The following is a 19,919-nucleotide window of genomic DNA, read 5'->3' as shown; positions in this document are numbered from 1 at the left end:
GGATACAACCCTGATGCACACCTTTCCTGATTTTAAACCATGTAGTATTTCCTTATTCTGTTCGCACAGCTGCCTCTCGATCCATGCACAAGTTCCACAGAAGCACAACGAAGTGTTCTGGAATTCCCATTCTTCTCAAGCCCCTCTTTCTTGTGTTTGTGATAGTCACAAACATAGTCACTAACACACACGCAACCATCTTTCCGGTGTTCTTTGCTTTCAGCCAAGATCCATTTAACATCAGCAATGGTATCACTCTTTCGAATCTGACCTAAAGCGCTCGCAACTCCCGGTCAATAAACTTCGGCAAGCTTTATTGATTGAACTTCAGCAAAATTATTCTTGCACATGATATTGGTGATTTTGCTCTGTAATTTGAGCATTCTGTGATGTCCCCTTTCATTGGAATGGGTACAAATAGGAATATCTTCCATTCAGTTGGTCAAGTATTTGTCTTCAAAATTTCCTGGCACAGACAGGTGCTTCCAGGATGCCATCAGCCTTTTGAAACAATTCACTTGGTAATCTTTTAATTATTAGAGCCTTGTTTGGGGCTAATACTTTCAATGTAGTTTGGACTTCTTCCTTCAGTACCATTGGTTCTTGCTCATATGCTACCTCTTGAAATGGTGGAATACTGACTAATTCTTGCCCATATAATGATTCTGTGTATTCTTTTTTAAAAAATTATTTTATTGGGGACTCATACAGCTCTCATCACAATCCATACATACATCCATTGTGTCAAGCACATTTGTATATATATTACTATCATCATTTTCAAAACATTTTCTTTCTACTTGAGCACTTAATATCAGAACTTCAATTTTTCCCTCCCTCTCCTACCATTCCTCCCTCAAGAACATTTGATAATTTATAAATTATTATTTTGAGTTATTCATTAATTAATTTCTTGATTGCTGACAACAGCTCATCCAGTCTTCTGCCATTCATGTTCAATGCAGTAATACTGTTTTCTTGTGAAGTTTCCAAAATTGAAGTAGAGAAATACTCAAGGTTGTATTTAGACTCAGGAATTTGTGTTAAAGTTTTTCAGCTTTTTGTTGAAAAGGGTATTTGATATAAAGAAGTTGCTGATCTTGCAAAATTCTATCATGCAATGTGTGACTTTGTCTCTATCACCTAGGCTGCATTTTCCCACTATCACTCTGTTTCCAACGTAAGCATTCCCATCACCAATAAATATAAATACACGGCGATTGCATTTTTGATCAATTTATGACTGAAGACATTGATAGAATTCTTCAACTTCATCACAAGTTTTACTGGTTGGCATATAAATTTGAATAATAGTTGTATTGACTGGACTTCTTTGAAGGTGGATAGATATTGTCTTATCAGACAGCATAGTACTTCAAGATAGATCTTAAAATGTCATTTTTGCCATTGAATGCAACTCCATTCCTCTTAATTATGTCATTGTCAGCACAGTAAACCATATGACTTCTAATTCAATTGGACAGACAGTCAATTTCAGGTCACTAAAGCATAGGACATCTATCACTGTGTGTTCCATTTCATTTTTTAATACTTCTAATTTTCCTTGGTTCATACTTTATACATTCCACAATCCAATTGTTAGTGGATTTTTGCAGCTTTTTATGACTTCTGTTTGTGTGCAACAAGCAAATGAAGCTCTCGGAGGTTTTCCTCCATGGAATTTACTCCATCCGCGTCCCAATGGTTGGCTTTAAAGATGCAGCTCCTCCTCCTCGCTGTTTGAGTGCCTTCCAGACTGAGGCCTGCCCTCTGGCACCATGTCTGACAGTGTTCTGCTTCCATTGATTATGACTTCATTATCTGTTCATATTCCATGTTATGCTCGAGGGTTTTCAGTGGCTACTTCCTCAAAGTGGGCAGTCAATTTCTTCTTCAGAGTCTGTTTGTTCTTCCTCTGGAAGCGCTGATGAGCCTCTCCACTTTGGGTGGCCCTGCAGGCATTTGAAATACCAGTGACATAGCTTCCAGCATCACAGCAACACACAAGACACCACAGTCTGAGAACCTTCAGACAATCATTATTTATACTGTCTAATATTATTTATGATGGTTAATTTTATAGGCAAGGGCTTTCTGGAACTCTAAAGCAAAATGACAATTTTCATATATATTTAAATGAGAAGCAATCCTTCTAAAAATTATAGTTTTGCATTCACATATTAAAAAATCAAACCTGAATATTTTAATTCTCCTTCATTTGTATACGAACATTAATGTTTTAATTTTGTTAATTACAACTTCATCTGACCTTTACAATTTAAAAATATTTTTGATTTTTTTAACTTTGTTCAAAACCATATTTATGATTTATAACTTGATTTTTTCCCTTTTTAAATATTCTTTTTTTGATATAATAACTATTTTCTCTGTATGCCTCTTGAACATTTTATTTTACTTACTTATGTTTATTTTAAATCACTCCAGAAAACTAATATGCTTAAAAGCAAAATAATTATACTTAAATAAAATAAGAAACTGGGAAGATAATTTTAAAGTATATAATGTAATACTAATAAGTAATTTAAGCAGAGAATAAAAAAATTTAAATATTCAGTGGCCTTATCGGGATAGATGAGTTTCTGACTTTAGAAACAACACTGTTAAGTACATTGGGTTAAGAAATATCTCCTATGAGCATATGAAATTTAGAATCATCCATCCAGTTGTTTAAATGTTAGCAGTCTGTTGGTTCACCTTGACACCCAGAAGCATGATTTGCTACTAACAAAGGAGAAATTAGGTAGCATCTTCTAGCTCAATGTCTACCAATCAGATTTCTAGTTAATGTGAAAAACAGCCTAAGCAGAACAACAGAACCATAAACTGCTCCTGTAGGAGATGAGAGACTATAAATGTTAGCACAACAGGCTCCAACTGACATGTACCTTTGAGTGCTATGTTCCCTACCAGTTATTGATTTGAAAGGTTATTCATTAGGCTTTGTATTAAACACGACATGAATCAATCCTTTTCTACGATACAAACAAAACAGGATTCAGAGTCTGTGTGCATTTATTATCCATCTACAGGGACTTGGGAAGATAACACAAATTCTAAACTCTGGAAGGAATGGAGCCATCTTAAAAGTTCTATCCAATTACCTAAACATTAGTTTGCATGACTATCAGACCAGAAGAACTAGACAGTGCCCGGCTCTGAATCCCAACTCCTCTGAAAGCGATCACATTGGGAGGTCTTGAATAGAGTGGTAGAAAAGCATGGTGGGGGTGGGGGAGAACCCCTCAAAATCATGATCAATATCAGGATTACTGGCCAGAAAGAAACTGGGTGAATTGCCCCAACCATGACCCTCAGTCCGACTTCAGGTTTGGAAATGAGCTCACTGCCATGGCTCAATTTTCAGCCAAATACTCGAGTGTCCACCAGGGGAGCAATAACACTAGAGAGTGTGTATACATGCCTTACAAGGATCAATGTTTGAAACCCAAGGGCAGCATTTAGTCAAGGACAACGGTCAGAAGGTTAGGAAAGACGGAGGAATGGAAACAGGAAACACAGGAAAGAAGTGGGGTAAGTGACATTACATTGTGGGACTGATAATGAATGACAAAAATGTAAATTAAAGAATGGGAAAATGATCTCTACAAACCAACGTCGAATTCATAATAAGAAGTTAAAACACAATATATCCATACGGAAGCTCTCGTTCATGGTTCATCATTAGTCATGTCTCTGTGTGTTTTAGTGTACTAATTCATTCACATATTTTTCACAGGTCCTGGCTTGCTTAATGGTATTTTTGTGATGAGCAAAGCTCTTCAATTTGACGAAATCAAATTTGTTAATTTATTCTTTTATGGCTTCTGATTTGGTTACTTTATCTCTGAAATTTGTGTATCCAAATCATATGAAAGATATTTTTATTTATTTTGGAAAGTGTATAGTTTTAAATTTAACATTGAAATCTATATTATGTGAATACGATTTGTTAGGTTTTATTATGTAAGTTATTATTTGTTATAAACCTAATCTTTTATCCATTGACTTGCATTAGCATATTCATATAAAATCAGCTATTAATACATGTGTAAATCCATTTCTGAACCCTCTTTTCTGTTCTACTAATTTACTTATTCAATTGTGATGCCAACATCACATTGATTACTATTTATTTTATTATTATTTTTTAAATCTTTTTATTGGGGCTCATAAGGCTCTTATCACAATCTGTACATACATCAATTGAGCAAAGCACCCTTATACATTCGTTGTACTCGTCACTCTCATAATTCACCTTCCACTTGGGTTCCTGGAATCAGCTCGGTTTCCCTTTTTTTCCCCCCATCCCCCTCCCTCCCCGATCCCACCCCTGGTCCCTTGATAGTTTATAAATAATTATTATATCTTATCTTACACTCCCCGTCGTCTCCCCTCACCCGCCTCCCCATTGCCCATGTCCCAGAGAGGAGGTTACACATAGATCTCCGAGATCGGTTCTCCCTTTCTACATGCCCTTCCCTCCTGGTGTCGCCACTCCCACCGCTGGTGTTGAGGGGTTCGTCTGTCCTAGATTCCCTGTGCCTCCAGATCCCCACTGCACCGCTGTACATCCTCTGGTATAACCAGGTCCTAAAGGAAAGGTAGAATTGGGGTCATGATGATTGGGAGGGGAGGAAGCATTCAGGAACTAGAGGAAGGTTTTGAGTTTCATTGTTGCTACACTGAACCCTGGGTGGCCCATCTCCTCCTCACTACCCCTCTGGAAGGGGTGTCCAGCTGTCTATTTATAAAATATTTTTGAATTAGATATTGTCTTTCAACTGTGTAATTTTTGAAAGTTGTTTTTGCCTATTGAAGGTATTTTAATTTCATTATGAATTTAGAATTGGCTTCAAAACATCTGGTGGGTTTGAATTGCCCATCTTGTGGGTACCAGCTCAATGAGGAGCCCACTGTAACATCAGGGCTTCTGCACTAGCCATTATTGTACTTACTAGGTGCCATTGAGTCAATTCCAACTCATAGCAATAGACTGACACTCCACCTGATCCTGTGCCGTCCTCACAATTGTTCTTGTGCTTGAGACCATTGTTGCAGCCACGGTTACCTGATGTTAGGAAGATGCAAGTTAGAAGCACAGTGAGATTCTATTTTTATATCTCTATAGGTATTTTTATACAGGTATTATATCAATGAAGGTATTCCATCCAATCTGCTTACTTTGGGTTTTATTTGCTCTTTTTCTAGTTTCTAAAGACAGCAATTAAGGTAATTGATTTGAAAGCTTTCTTATTTTCTTGTTTAGTACTGTGCACAACAGAGAAAAACACTGCCCAGTTCTACGCCCAGTGCTATGCCATTCTTACATCCTTTTCAGCAAGTTTAGTTCAACAAGGTTGCTAACAAGCTATTCTCCAATCCTGATGCATCTTCTTCTTCATAGAACTCAGCTTCTTGAATTATTTGCTCAGTAGACAGAGAATAAGTGCCTTGAAAGGATATATCCCAAGTGCATATTTTTTTCTGATTTCAAACTACTCTGTATTCAAACTACTTTTCCATAGTCAATAATAAAGAGCTATCTGCTATCCTCTGTTTTCAGTTAAATCGCTGATAACAATAATGAGGGCCCTCATTTGTCCATTTCTGTGTCCAGCACAATTTTCTAGAAGTTTGCCGTCGATGTACTATTATCACTGTTTTAAATGATCGTCAGCGAAATTTTACTAACATCTGATATTAAGGATAATATTCTGTAATTTACACATTCCCTTGGATCACTTTCTTTGAATTGGGCACATATATGGCTCTCTTCCCATTGATTGGCCTGGAACTGAACTTCCCATTTCGACAGATGAGTGTTTCCAGTGTTGCATATGTTTGTGAAGCATTTCAGTTGGCATTACATCAGTTCCAAGAGTCCTGTTTTCCTGCCTTCAATGCAACTTTGACTTTCAACTTCAGGACCACTTAAAGAAATAACTTTCTTGGCATATACTGCACATTTTATACAATTTAATCACTCAATCATTTTAAGAAGATTTGTGCAATCATCACCACAATCAATTTCAGAAATTTTCTTCTCATATTCATTAGTTCCCCATGTCCCACAGCCCCCACTGCCATGCCCTGGACAATTATCCATCCAGTTACTGTCCCTATAGATTGGCATGCAAAAATCATGGAAAACACAAACAATTAGAAAACAAACAAATAAAAACCCACACTAACTACATACACAGAAAAACTTCAATGAATAAACAGAAAATATTTGAAACTTTAACAACTTTAACATGGGTCAAAAGCAAGCTAAAAGATTGCATCTTAACTAAGGACACCTGCCATACTTGACTTTACAGCGCTCTCTGTATGATAGCAAGGCGATTCCCATTCTCTGACTGTGACCAAGGGCATTCACTAGAGGCTTGATCCATGTGAACACTTTCAAATGGATCTGGGTCTGCCACTGTCATTTATGCACTTATGCAAATTGTGATGCTATTCTCTCCGTTTGATTTGGATTTTATTACCATATATACTCGTGTATAAGCTGAGTTTTTCAGCACAAAAAGTGTGCTGAAAAACTGGGTTCAGTTTATACACGGGTCAGTGGTACCCAACGAGGTGCAGCATCTCTCTGCCCCCCTCCCCCCGAGGTAACGGGAAGAGCGCCTGTTATCTCGCGGGTGATAGCCCTTTCTCCGCTGTTCATTCAAAGCCCTGCTGACACTGCAGGACTTTGAATGTTTGTTTAGTCACATCTGACCAATCAGAGCCGTCCTATGACGTGGACGGCTCCCATTCGCAGAAACGCCTGTAGCGATTCACTTATGCCAGCAGCTGAACTGGTAAGGATGTGTCTGTGACTGCGCTTAGTCTCTCCCCTCTGGTCTCTGTGGTAATTCACACCCTACATCCCCCGCCCACACGCACTCCCCCCCTCTTCCTCCTGGATAACACGTCATGGGGGTGGGGGGAGCTTTACCATGAAAGTTGTTTTTCAAAGTCTTGTTTTTTATCTTATTAGAAATGGATACTCTTGAACCAAGACAAAAATGCTGGTCATATGAGGCTGGTTTCTAAATGAAGGTTGTGCAAGCACACAAGAGAGCAATAACAGTATTGCAAGTAGGAAATTCTGTGTTGATGAAAAGCAAGTGAGGGAGTGGTGGAAAATGAAGGCTGGCTTGGAACAGATTCCAAAAGCTAAAAAAGCTCATGGTTTAACGTCTTTTTTAGAGAGTGAATTGCATAAATGGGTTGTGGAGTGTCGTCAAAATGGTTGCTGCATAACATGCATGGTAATCCACATACGTGTGCTATAAATGGCTAAGGATGACAAATATAAAGCACCAAGCATTGAAAAATTTGCTACATCAGCAGGATGGTGTACCCGCTTCATGAATAGGTTTGGCCTACTATGTTTCAGACAAAAAAACAAAGATTTCCCAGAAATTGCCACAAGACCTTGAAGAAAAATTATGTCATTCCAGTTATTTATTATAAAACAAAGAAGGATTTATAATTATGACCTGGCGGATATTGGAAATATGGATGAAACTGCCATGACTTTTTATCTTCCAAGCAACAGAACTGTGGCAAGTTTAGGAGAAAAAAAAATTTCCTCAAGACCACAGGAAATGAAAAAAAAAACCACAAAAACACTTTACAGTTGTCCTATCATGTTTGGCTAATGGAACAAAGCTGAGTCCTGTCATTATTTTTTTAAAAAAAGACCTTGCCTAAAAAGATCAATTTCCCATCAAGAACTATTGTCTGTGCACATGTTAAAGGCTGGATGATGAAGACGGAACAAAAAGGGCCGGAAGAAATTTGGAACTGATGACCAGGAGCAGCCTTAAAGACAAAGCATCATTACTTGTTTGGGATATGTTCAGAGCCCACCTATCGGATGACATAAAAAAATTGGCAAAATCTAGTAACGTTATTTAGCCGATATTCCAGATGGGCTTACATCTGTACTGCAGCCTCTGGATGTATCTTTGAATAAGCCTTTTAAAGACTGTGTGCGAAGGATTTGGCATGAATGGATGTCATCTGGTCAAGCCCGACTAACAAAAGGAGGAAATCTCATGAAGCATGATATAGAGTTAATAGCAAAGTGGGTTCGAGATGCATGGGAAGACATTCCAGAAGACATGGTGTGACGTGCCTTCCAGAAATGTAGTATTAGTAATGCTATGGATGGCAGTGAAGACTCCGCTTTCTGTGAAAATGACAGCAGTGATGGTGATGACAGCGATCTCAGTGAGGACAGCGTCTATGATGACCTCCCACCAGCTGAAGCTCTGCATTGGATACGGCTGATGATGAAGAATCCAGTTTTAAAGGATTTTTAACTCTTTATATTTTAGCTTGGTTGCTGATTGAGCTCAGGGAATAGTACCCTTAAGGTATCATTGTTGATACCGTATTGTTTTTGTTGAACCTAATTTCCACTTACTGTGCTGGTTTACTAATGTTAAATGACTTGTTGTCCTTTTATTTATGTTTTTTACTTTAAAAATATTTAAATACATGACCCCACTGATTTCTCAATTTATAGTCATTTTATTTTCATTTGTTTTGATTACTAAAATTCACCAATAGCTTCTGTATTTTCCAACCTAGGCTTATACTCGAGTCAATCAGTTTTTCTTGTTTCCCAGGTAATATTTAGGTACCTCGGCTTATACTCGGGTCGGCTTATATTCGAGTATATATGGTATTTAAAATTCAATCTTTGGATCACACAAACTGTGGGCTTTTTTCAAGGGGACTTGGCTTACACCTCACTTAGATGGTTGCTTGTTTGAAGATAAATCTTTAAGACCCCACATTATTCTTTCTGATATGTAGGCACCATGAAGTTTTTTCACTATATTTTGCTATGGCACCCATATCTTCAGTGCTCTCTTCATGAGGGTGTGCATCAAGCAGGGTCATGTTATAAGAACTAATTGCTTTAGAATGGAGCCAGAATTAAATATGAACCCCAATACATAAATATACATATATGGTTTATGTAGACCTCTGGATCATTTTAGAGATATCATTATTATTTTATGATAGAGAACATTATAAATCATCCCCTAGAGAAGTAATTCTAGACAATTGTATAGAATTTAAAACACAGTTGTGAAAAGAAAAAATACCAGTATAGGTCAGCTTCAGACCTCAGTACATGAATTGTTTACTTGTATATTTTAAACTATTTAAGACACTCGATACAAAAAAATGGGGGTTGGTGGTACAACAAAACTTTCAGTAGCACTAAATCACAACCTGCCTACCAGATTAATATGTCATAATAAAACAAGGGGGGAGGGGTGTTAAATAGTAGCTATATGGTAGTCCCAGGCCACCATTCATTGTTTATCTTCAAAGCAAGAGATCTGAACCAGTCCAATGACTGTCAATTTCATAACCTTTGGTTAGCTGCCATCTGCTTCTTCTCACACTAGGGCATGTCAATCTTAAATCCAAGGGAAGATGTTAGTTCCTTATATTTGCTACAGATGACTTTGAGCTATAACCTAGTTCACTTAGTGGGGTTTCCACATATCATCTTTTTGGTGTGGTCTAGGAAAACTGTTGTATGCCTCAAAAAAAAGAAAAAAGAAAAAGGAAGAAATGTTTCAAAGTTGATTGTGGTGATAAATGTACAACCCTTCTTATTGTGATTGAACTACTGAATTGTGTGCTATGTTGATTGTATCTCAATAAAAACCACCGAAGTCTAAAATCCCAGTATTCTGTAGCATAAAGCAAGGGTCACCAAAGGCTGGATAGAAACTAGGTCAAAAATGTCCTATTAGTAACATAGTACCAAGCATATTCTCCCCTTGAGATCTATATAAGTATTCTTCCCTTGGGTTCTATGTAAGTACTGTTAAACATTTTCCTCATGGAAGGTAGCTCCTTCTGGTTTACCCACCAACAGAAATGTAATTGCCTCTGTGGAAGTTTCATACTCTCCTGTCAACTTGAGCGAAGGGGTAGAGTCTAGCCTGTCAATCAGGTCATAGCCAATAATGCCTCTGGGTGGGCATGACCTTCTCCTGAGGCTTCTGTGAACTACTTTCTTCCTCTCTGGAGGTGGGACACACACTCTCTCTACTTCACATTCTGTTGACAAGTCACATGAAACTATGCTGATGGCAGCCAGAACCCTGGAGCTGGAGGAACCACATGGAGAGCCACACGGGCACTGAGATGCTGCCACAAGACTTTTCACCACTGGCCTGTGATCTTCCTGCTTTGGGCATCATTGTATGTGCTGTGTGAGTCTATTAATAAATTATGGACTAGTATCAGACATATGGGCTAATAATGGACTCATGGGCTAATATTGAACTTAAGGACTTGATCTGGACTGGGCTGGGATATTTTCTTAATATATAACTACTTTTGATATAAAGCTCTTTCATATACATATGAGTTTCCCTTTGTTTCTCTAGTCCACCCAGACTAATATACCTTCTCTGAGACATACATACCTCCCTATCCCTATCTTGACTTGAATTTCCAGACGGTTGTAGGAGTATATGTTGATTTGGGGTGACCTTAGTGCAATGCTGTATTGTAACAACCGAATGGTCTCTGTTTTCGCATCTTGAAAAACTGGTCCTATCTGTGATGAGGTCTCCTTTGTTGAAGTGGCTTTTAAGATGTACTTAAAGGGGGTTAGTTATATGTGGTTCATTGATGCTAGGGAGGCTATCTGCCTTGTTGCTTAGGATACCGGGCTACATTACATGACCTGAGAACAGAAGCCTGCTCTCTGCTGGGTGTTTATTTCCATAGCAGTGGATTCATACAATATTTATCCTTCTGTGATTGATCACCTTCACTCAGCATAATGGTCTCCAGGTCCACATATACCATAAAGTGGTTTAGTCCCTGTATGTAGGGATTCATAGCATACCATTGATTGTATGTAAGCGATCTCTACCCGTTGTTCTACAGATGGACATTTGAGCTCTTTTCAGCTTCTTGCTATCTTGAACTGTGCTGCAATGAACATGGGACTGTATATATCTGTCTGTGTCCAATCTATTCATTCTGAGGAATAGATACCCAGCAAAAGTATTTCTGGGTGAGACAGTATTTCTCCTCCTAGTTGCTTTAGGTGGTGCCATATCACTTTTCCCAAGGGTTGCATGTATTTACAAGCACACCAGCAGTGTATAAGATTTCCAGTCTCTCCACACCATCTGGCATTTCTTTTCTTTTAAATTGTACTATTGTGGATATAAGGCGATAGCTCATCATTGTTTTTATTTGAGTCTCTTGGGTGGCTAGTAATAGTAAGTATTTACTAATGTGATTGCTAGCCACTTGAGTGCCAGCTTTCATGAATTATGTGTTCATGTCCTTTGTCCACCTTTTAATTGGAGTTTTTTTTTTAAGTGTTGTAGATTTTAAAAGATTTTACTAAGTCCTATGCCTTTTTTGTCATTGCTAAAGATCTTTTCCTGATCTGTGGGCTATCATTTTACTTTGTTGAAGAAGCTTTTTGATGTGCATAAGTGTGTTATTTTTAATAGGTCCCAGTCATCTATTTTGTTTTCCACTGTTTGTGCTTCATTTGTTACATTTGGTCATTTCTATATTCTTGCAATAGGACTCTTAAGTTTGTCTCAATTTTCTCATTGATGAGCCTTATAGCTCAGGGGTTATGTTTCATTCTCGAATCTATCTGTATTCATTTTTGTATATGGATGAAGATGCATATAGAGATGCAGATGAAGATTCAATTTTTCCAGTACCATTTGTTGAAGAGGCTGTCTCTTTCCCACTTACTGTATTTTGGCCTTTTGTCAAAAATAAATGGTCTATATGTGGATACTTTTATTTTATATAGGAATCTGGTTGATTTCTTCTTATTAATCTTGTATATGGCTACCGGTCATGACTCATGATCAGAATTCTCATTTTTTAGTTCTTATTACATGCCAGCTATTTTGTATGGTATCTTTATCCTGATCACATAGAGTGTAAGACTTTAGATAAACAAAACCAGGCACTAATATGTATAAGAGATGACTTTATACCAAGAGTCTTATATCAAGAAAACACCCCAGCCTTGTAAATACACGGGTCCAATACTAACCAGAGAATCTCAGACTCATGCAGCAGTCAGTGAATGAAGCAGGAAGGTGAAATAGGAAGAACAGAGACCACAGACAGTGGGTGCAGAGTCACAGAGATCCAAGGTGTGCAGGAACCTGGAAGAGGGCCAAGGTGTGCAGTCTCTGCAGGCATCACAGGCTGCCAACTCCAGTGCTACATGCATAATCCTGGCAAGTGGGAAGTCAAAGAGGTGCAAGAGAGAGAGAAGTTATCAGTGTCTTGCTAATAGAAAGGCCACGCCTCAAGGAGACATCATCAGGCTGTGATCTGACTTATAGGTTGGACTGCACCCCTTTTGCTACACATGTACTATCAAGTTGGTATAACATCTAGCACACAAACTTTGAGGAAGCAGATGACTGACTCAAAGCAGAAGCATCCCTAAAAAATTTTGTCAGGATTTGAACCTTAGTCTCTCTGCTGCAAAGTCTGCTTTCACTCTGCAATATCTTTATTGCCCTGGACTTATTTTAGCTTATGTTAGTGTTTTTAGTTGTATTACTTACCTTAGTAGATCATAGGCACCCTAGGAATTCAATCTTCCTTACATTATAGGACATATAGTCTGAAATAAGGAAACATTTAAGAGATTATTTATTTAAAATTAATTTTTTTGGAGATGGAAGTTTTGAGTTGCTCAGGGTTATACTGAAGAGTAATAGTAAGACATAGCACTAAACTCGCCTGACCTTAATACTCGCTGAACTGTACTTCAGGGTGGAGCCTCATCTGCAGTAAAAAGCAATGGAATAGAGAATTTTCACTTATGAGAATTTAGGATGAGGATTAGGTAATAGCAAATGAAACAAGGAGAACACAAAGTCCCTAATTGTTGGAGAACATGATTCTTTTTGGAATGACATGGAAATGGGGGCAGTGGGTGGGAGTGGGAAGGCTTTGTAAGGTTGCTGGAAAAGTTCCATTATGTTTTAATTCCATTTTCCATAAGTTTTTGAAATCCTATTGTACACTAGGAAATAAATTATAAACTCTGAAATAGAGCAGTTCTGACTCACATTATAACCAAACTGTTTTTGTGGTTTTAATGAATTACATTACTATTTCTTATTGTGTTAGTCTGGGTACCTAAGAGAAACAAATCCACAGAAACTTATGTATAAGAGAGTTTTATGTAAAGGTAAGTGCACATCAAGAAAACATCCCAACCCAGTGCTGCCCAAGCCCACAAGTCTAACATTAACCTATATATCTGACCCCAATCCATAAAGCCCTCCTCCATCTCACAAAATGCACACTATGATGCCAACTGCAGGAGGAAAGCTGAATCACTAAGCATGTAAGCATCGCAGTGCTGGCAGGGGTCTCCACAAGGCTGCTCCAGCAGCCAGGGCTCCATCGGGGTAGGTCCATGCGGCTTCTCCGCAGGGATGTCTTGCAGGAAGTGAGCCTTGCCAGCTGAAGCAGGGAACTGGCTAAGGCAGCTGTGCCCTGGTCCAACCATCACAAAGCAAGAGACCCGAGAAATCTAAAGGGGAGGCTCACTGAGCCATTTATCTCTCTGCCCTTCAATTAACCCCACATGAGTTTATCAACCAGGTTGACAAAATAAACTTTCACTCACTGATGTGATTTTCTTTATTATTTATTTTTAATCATAGTATTGGGGGCTCTTACAGCTCTTATCACAATCTATCCATACATCCATGTGTCGAGCATGTTTGTACATATATTGTCATCATCTTTTGTAAAACATTTTCTTTCTACTTGAACCCTTGACACCAGCTTATTGCCCCATCCCTGACCCTCCCTCACACATGAACTTTTTGTAATTTATAAATTATTATTTTTTTCATGTTTTACACTGACTGCTGTCTCCCATCATCCACTTTTCTGTTCCCCTGGGGAGTGCGTATGTATTATATGTTGATCATTTTGATCTGTTCCTCCTTTCTCCTCCACCTTCCCCTTCCCCTCGTGATATCTCTACTCTAATTATTGGTCCTGAGGGGTTTATCTGTCCTGGATTCCCTGTGTTGCCAGCTCTTATCTGTACCAGTTACATGCACTGGTCTAGCCAGATTTGTAAGGTAGAATTGGGGTCATGATAGTGGGGGTAAGGAAGCATTAAAAAACTAGAAGAAAGTTGCATGTTTCAATGGTGCTGTACTGCACCCTGACTGGCTCATCTCTTCCTTGTGACCCTTCTGTTAGGCGATGTTCAATTGTCTACAGATGGGCTTTCAGTCTCCACCCTGCTCTCATTCACATTGATATGATTTTTTGTTTTGGATTTTTGATGCCTGTTACGTGATCCCATCGATAACTCATGATCACACAGGCTGGAGTGCTTTTTCCATGTGGGCCTTGTTGCTTCTCAGCTAGATGCCTGCTTGTTTATCTTCAAGTCTTGAAGACCCCAGATGCTATCTCTTTTGATAACTGGGCACCATCAGTTTTCTTCACCACATTTGCTTATGCACCTATTTTATCTTCAGCAATCCTGTCAGGGAAGGTGAGCATTACTGAATACCAAGTTATTGGAACAAAGTGTTCCTGATCCTGTCAGGGAAGATGAGCACCTCAGAATGTTGGGTTATTAGGACAAATTGTTCTTGTGTTCAGGGAGTACTTAAGTAAAGGTCCCATGTCCATCTTCTGCCTTAATACTGAACATATAAATATATGTACATAGATCTATTTCCCTATCATTATATATCCATATATTTACATATGTACATGCCTGTATTTAGACCTCTAAAAATATCCTAGCTGAGAGGAATTACTGAAACCCTAAGGAAGGCTGAACATGATAGTGGGCCAAGAGGAAAGTAAAAGGAAATAGAGGAAAGAACTAGGATGCAAAGGACGTTTAAAGAGGTGATGTACTTTCTTAAGAGAGTCTGCTCAGTTTCCTTGGATAGAGCTATTTCATTAAGAATGCATTGTTTTATAATACAAACAGTGGGAATATTGGAAATAATTTTTCAAAGAGAGAATGAGTTTTAGTTTACATCAATATTACATATATGCACACATATTTCCAGTTGTGTTTTCAGAAAGTAGAACTGAGTTGAGGCTAATTTGTGCTGTTTATCAATTGTGTGTGTGTGTATGGTGGAAAAAAAATCCCACCATGGTCAATGTTAAGCTCCAAATTCAAGATCAATTTGTACTTACGGTTTCTGAAAATGTAACAATTAATTCTCATAAAACAGTTTTAGCAGGTTCTACCACTGCTATAAATTTAGAGCCCAGGGAAACTCTTACTTGATCTATGGTAAGTTTTCTTTAAGAAATTTTCAAAGGTAATTTTTGCAGAAAGGGACATAAAGTGGTATAAAATAAGGTCTCTGCTATATAAAGGCTGACAATCTAACTGTGAAACAGGTCTGGCCACAAAATACAAATAGCAACATAACCTAACTTATTTAATACTCTAATAATTGACCCTGGAAAAGTACTGAAGAATTACATTTATCAGAGACAATTGGTAACTTAAAATAAAAACATTCTCTAAGACTTTGATATAACATCACCGTGGTTTTACTTCTCAAGATTGGATCAGATGTGTAGTCAAATAATCTAAATTTGAGAGTGGGAAAATATGGAATCATATGTTTCTGACTGCCATGGCTTGGAGTCCTTGGCAGATCATATGTAGTAAAATCAGAAGGTTAGAACCTGAATGAGGTGGGGATCTGTTAGAGAAGGCAAACTAAAATAATTTTCATTAAAACAAATTAATAAAAACTGCAAAGACAGACAGCACCCTGTGAAAGGCAGAAGACAGGCAGTGCTACTGAGTTCTGACTTCACAGGTTATCTCAGACATCCCTCTTTATTCAACCATCCATAAATTGATTTTTGACCTTCTCTGTTATGCTAATCAATAATAAAAACACACAGAGAAATTCAGATGGAATCCAATATCCATATTTTATACCTGCTGTAAAAATTACCACACACAATAGCTAACATAAACGTATGAAGGGGTGTCAAGTTCACGTAAAACACTGTATCTTTCAATTTGTACATTCAAAAACGATCTTTTCCATGAATTTTTGAAGTCTCCTCTCTCATATTATCTTAGTTCTGTAGTTTAGAAATCCATAGGTCTCACTGGCTAAAATCATGGAATTCACTGGCCTGTACTTTTTCTGGATAGTCTGGGGGTAAATTTATCTATCTGTCTATCTATCTATCTATCTATCTATCTATCTATCTATCTATCTATCTATCTATCTATCTATCTAGCTATCTAGCTATCTAGCTATCTAGCTATCTAGCTATCTAGCTATCTAGCTATCTAGCTATCTAGCTATCTAGCTATCTAGCTATCTAGCTATCTAGCTATCTAGCTATCTAGCTATCTAGCTATCTAGCTATCTAGTTATCTAACAATTGGTCATCTTGTCTGTTCATTTAACTTTTCTATCTTCTAGGAGCTGTAAACATAGTTGGCCCAGGATCCTCTTGTACAAACTCAGAGCCAACAACAGTCAGTCAAATCTTTTTCACCTCTCCTTACTCTGACTTCTCTCTTATACTTTTAATACCTAGTCAACTATATTGAGCACATATGGATAAACCAGGATAGTCTCCCCATTTCAATGCTAACTAATTAACAAGCTTAATTCTGTCTGTAACCTCAATCCTCTTTTGTCACAATATACCTGCAGGTTCTGGAGAGAAGCTGTTGAGCAAACATTTTTGGGGAGCCATTGTCTGCCTGACACACATCAAAATCCATTTGTAACGCAGCCACACAGTCACCAATCTCTAAATATTGGTGATCCTTTGGGTGTGTCTTTAGCCCTAGATGGACCTATCCACTCTCATCCACTCATCAACTCATTCCCTTTCATTATTTTAGCTGCTTCCTCTCTGTAGAAAACTATATATGTATATGTTATAAAAACTATAGAATATATTATATTAAACTATGTATATGTATGAGCATATATATTTATTTTCTCCTGAACATGTTATAGTACATTAGGTTGCCTTCTTCAAGAGTACCTCAAAAAATTCCTGGAAAAATAAAATGGAAAGATAATGGAATTTTTCCACATTTTAAAAATCTCTATGTAAACATGTTTGTACATATGTGTATGTTTATACACACAGACACATACAAACAATATATATGTGCATATATGGAGTTCTAATGATACAGTGGTTAAAGCACTCAATTGCTAACCAAAATTGGTTAACGACTATGTGGGAGAATGTTTCTACAGTTTTAGCCTGCTGTGGTAGTTACATAATCTGGTGTCAATTAGAGGAATAACAGTGAAGGGATGAAGTCTAGCCTGTCAATCAGGATATAGCCAATGTGGCCTCTGTACGCATGGCCTTCTCCTGGGGATTCTGGGAAGTCTGGTATTTCCTCCTTAGAGACGGGAGACATTTTCTCTCTCATCTTACTTTCTAAGAGATGCTCTACTGACAAGACACATGGCACTGTGCTGATAGAACCCATGCCATGGAACTGGAACTGGGGACACCTGTCAGTGCTGAGATGCTTCTACCACTACTGGATCCACAAGACTTTTCACCCATTGGCCTGTGATTGTGCTGCTTTTGGTGTCATTGCATGTGTTTCATGAGTCTGAAGACTTTGTAGATTGGTATCAGACATATGGGCTAATATCAGGTTTAGGATTTTATCTGGACTGGGATGGGATGTTTTCTCAATATTCAATTGCTCTTTTATATAAAGCTCTTTCTTATATACATATGAGTATCCATGAATTTGTTTCTCTGGGTAGGCTAACACACCTGTATTATAGAGTCATGGGTAGTTGAAATGTACTCAACAGCAGTATATATATATATATAGTATATGTATATATCACCCTTATTGTGAACACAATTTAAATGACCTTTCTCTCAACCATGCTCTCCTTTATATTTAGTTCCGTCACCAGCATCAGGCATCTAGTTATTCAACTTACAAGTGTGTAGGCAGTTCCCCTTTTCCCCCTGCTCCATCCTAAATAAATAACAAATTCTAAGGTATTTTACTTCTACTATTTCACATATTTCTCTATTTGTACTGTTCTCACATTACAGTGTTCGGAGGGTGACATGAAACTTTTGGAGTCCATCTCAAGCATGACACTGGTGCATAGAGGCTGTCCACGCCAGAGGAAATGTTCTTTCTTTCTCTGCCTGACAGACACTGGCTTACCACGCAGGCTACAGGCCATTGCTCCTCAGATTCCCACGGTTTATTTTGACCACAGCATGGCACCTATCTCTTTGTGCTTTACTTAATTATTTATTTTTCTCCTACTTAACTTGAAATATTCCTCAAGAACAGGGATTGTCTTCATCATCATTTCTCCCCTAAAAATGGGACAAAAATAAAGATATCAACAAATATCTGTTTTGAATGTATTGAATGAGTTAATAACTGGTATTCAGTGATTTTATAAGGACTTAGAGTTCTGTTAGGTTTGGATGCTATAAGATGTACCATTTCAAAACATATAGAGCATTTTGAACTCACTGAACAGTTGAAATAATGTAAGTTGCTGCTAATTGTAAGTAATAATAAGTCATTCCTGTAAACAGCATCATATTGGTTGACAATCTAACATGTCTATACTAATTACACCACTCCACAATTTATTTTAAACTCACTGTTTTGATGAACTTGTTCACCATCTGTATGCTGAAATTGATGTTTGAAGAGGCTCTGAAATAGCATGCTGGATATTCATTGCCACTGTTTCTCCTACCTTGTCTTCAGCAGATACGCTGTCCTAGACAAGGAGTTTAGGCCAGTGGCCAGGAGAATGTCAATCATACTCAGCCTAGGATCATAGACTTAGTGATTTGGGATTTAGTAAAACTCGGAATAGGAAGAGATTGTCCCTGAACTGTTTTGTGAAGATAGAAGAAAACATACTTTTGACTATAAACGTGATGGCTGCTTCCAAGAGCATTGCTTGTGGAAGCAGCATTCGGAGGATCAAAGACACATTGTGTTCAGTAAATCTCTGCACAAGATCAAGTTAAAGTGTCGGAAAGCAAGGAGGTTACTTTGAAGAATATGGTGTGCCTAACCCAAGCATGGTCTCATGTGCATTGAAATTTGGACTTTGAATAAAGAAAACTGTAGAAGAATGGATACATTTGAATTCTGGTGCTGGCAAAGAATACTGAAAATGCGGTGGACTCCTACAATATTAAACAAATCTGTCTGGTAAGTACATTCAGAATGCTATTGATCAGCAAGGACAGCAAGACTACACTCATGTACTTTGGGCATGTGATCGGGAGAGACCAATCCCTGGAAAAGGACATTGTGTTAGTCTGGGAAGACTGGAGAAAAAAATCTAGGGAGACTCATATGTGTGTAAGAGAAAACTTTATATCAAAGAGTAATTATATATTAAGCAAACATCCAGCCCAGTTCAGATCACTTCCATAAGTCAGATATTAGCCCAACGTCCAATGCTAGTCCATAAATTCCTTTTTAGACTCATGTAGCACATGAAATGATGCTGAAAGCAAGAAGATCATAGGCCAGTGCTTAGAAGGTCTTGTGGATCCTGTGGCAGTGGAAGCATGTCAACAATGGTGTCAGTCTCCACGTGGCTTCTCCACCTCTAGGGCTCCATGGTCTTGTCAACGGGAATATGTTACAGCAAGAGTGTGTGTCCTGCCTCCAAGGAGGAAGACAGGAGTTCTCAGAATCCTCTGGAAAAAGTCATGCCCACCCAGAGACCTCATTGATTGTGACCTAATTGACAGGCTAGACTCTACCCCTTTGCTCAAGTTTATAGGAGATTATGTAACTGCCATAGACATCATGCTTGATAATGTGGAGG

The sequence above is a fragment of the Tenrec ecaudatus genome, chromosome 5 (genome assembly GCF_050624435.1).
Source record: "Tenrec ecaudatus isolate mTenEca1 chromosome 5, mTenEca1.hap1, whole genome shotgun sequence".
Lineage (NCBI taxonomy): Eukaryota > Metazoa > Chordata > Mammalia > Afrosoricida > Tenrecidae > Tenrec > Tenrec ecaudatus.
Note: the sequence above shows the minus strand (reverse complement) of the source record.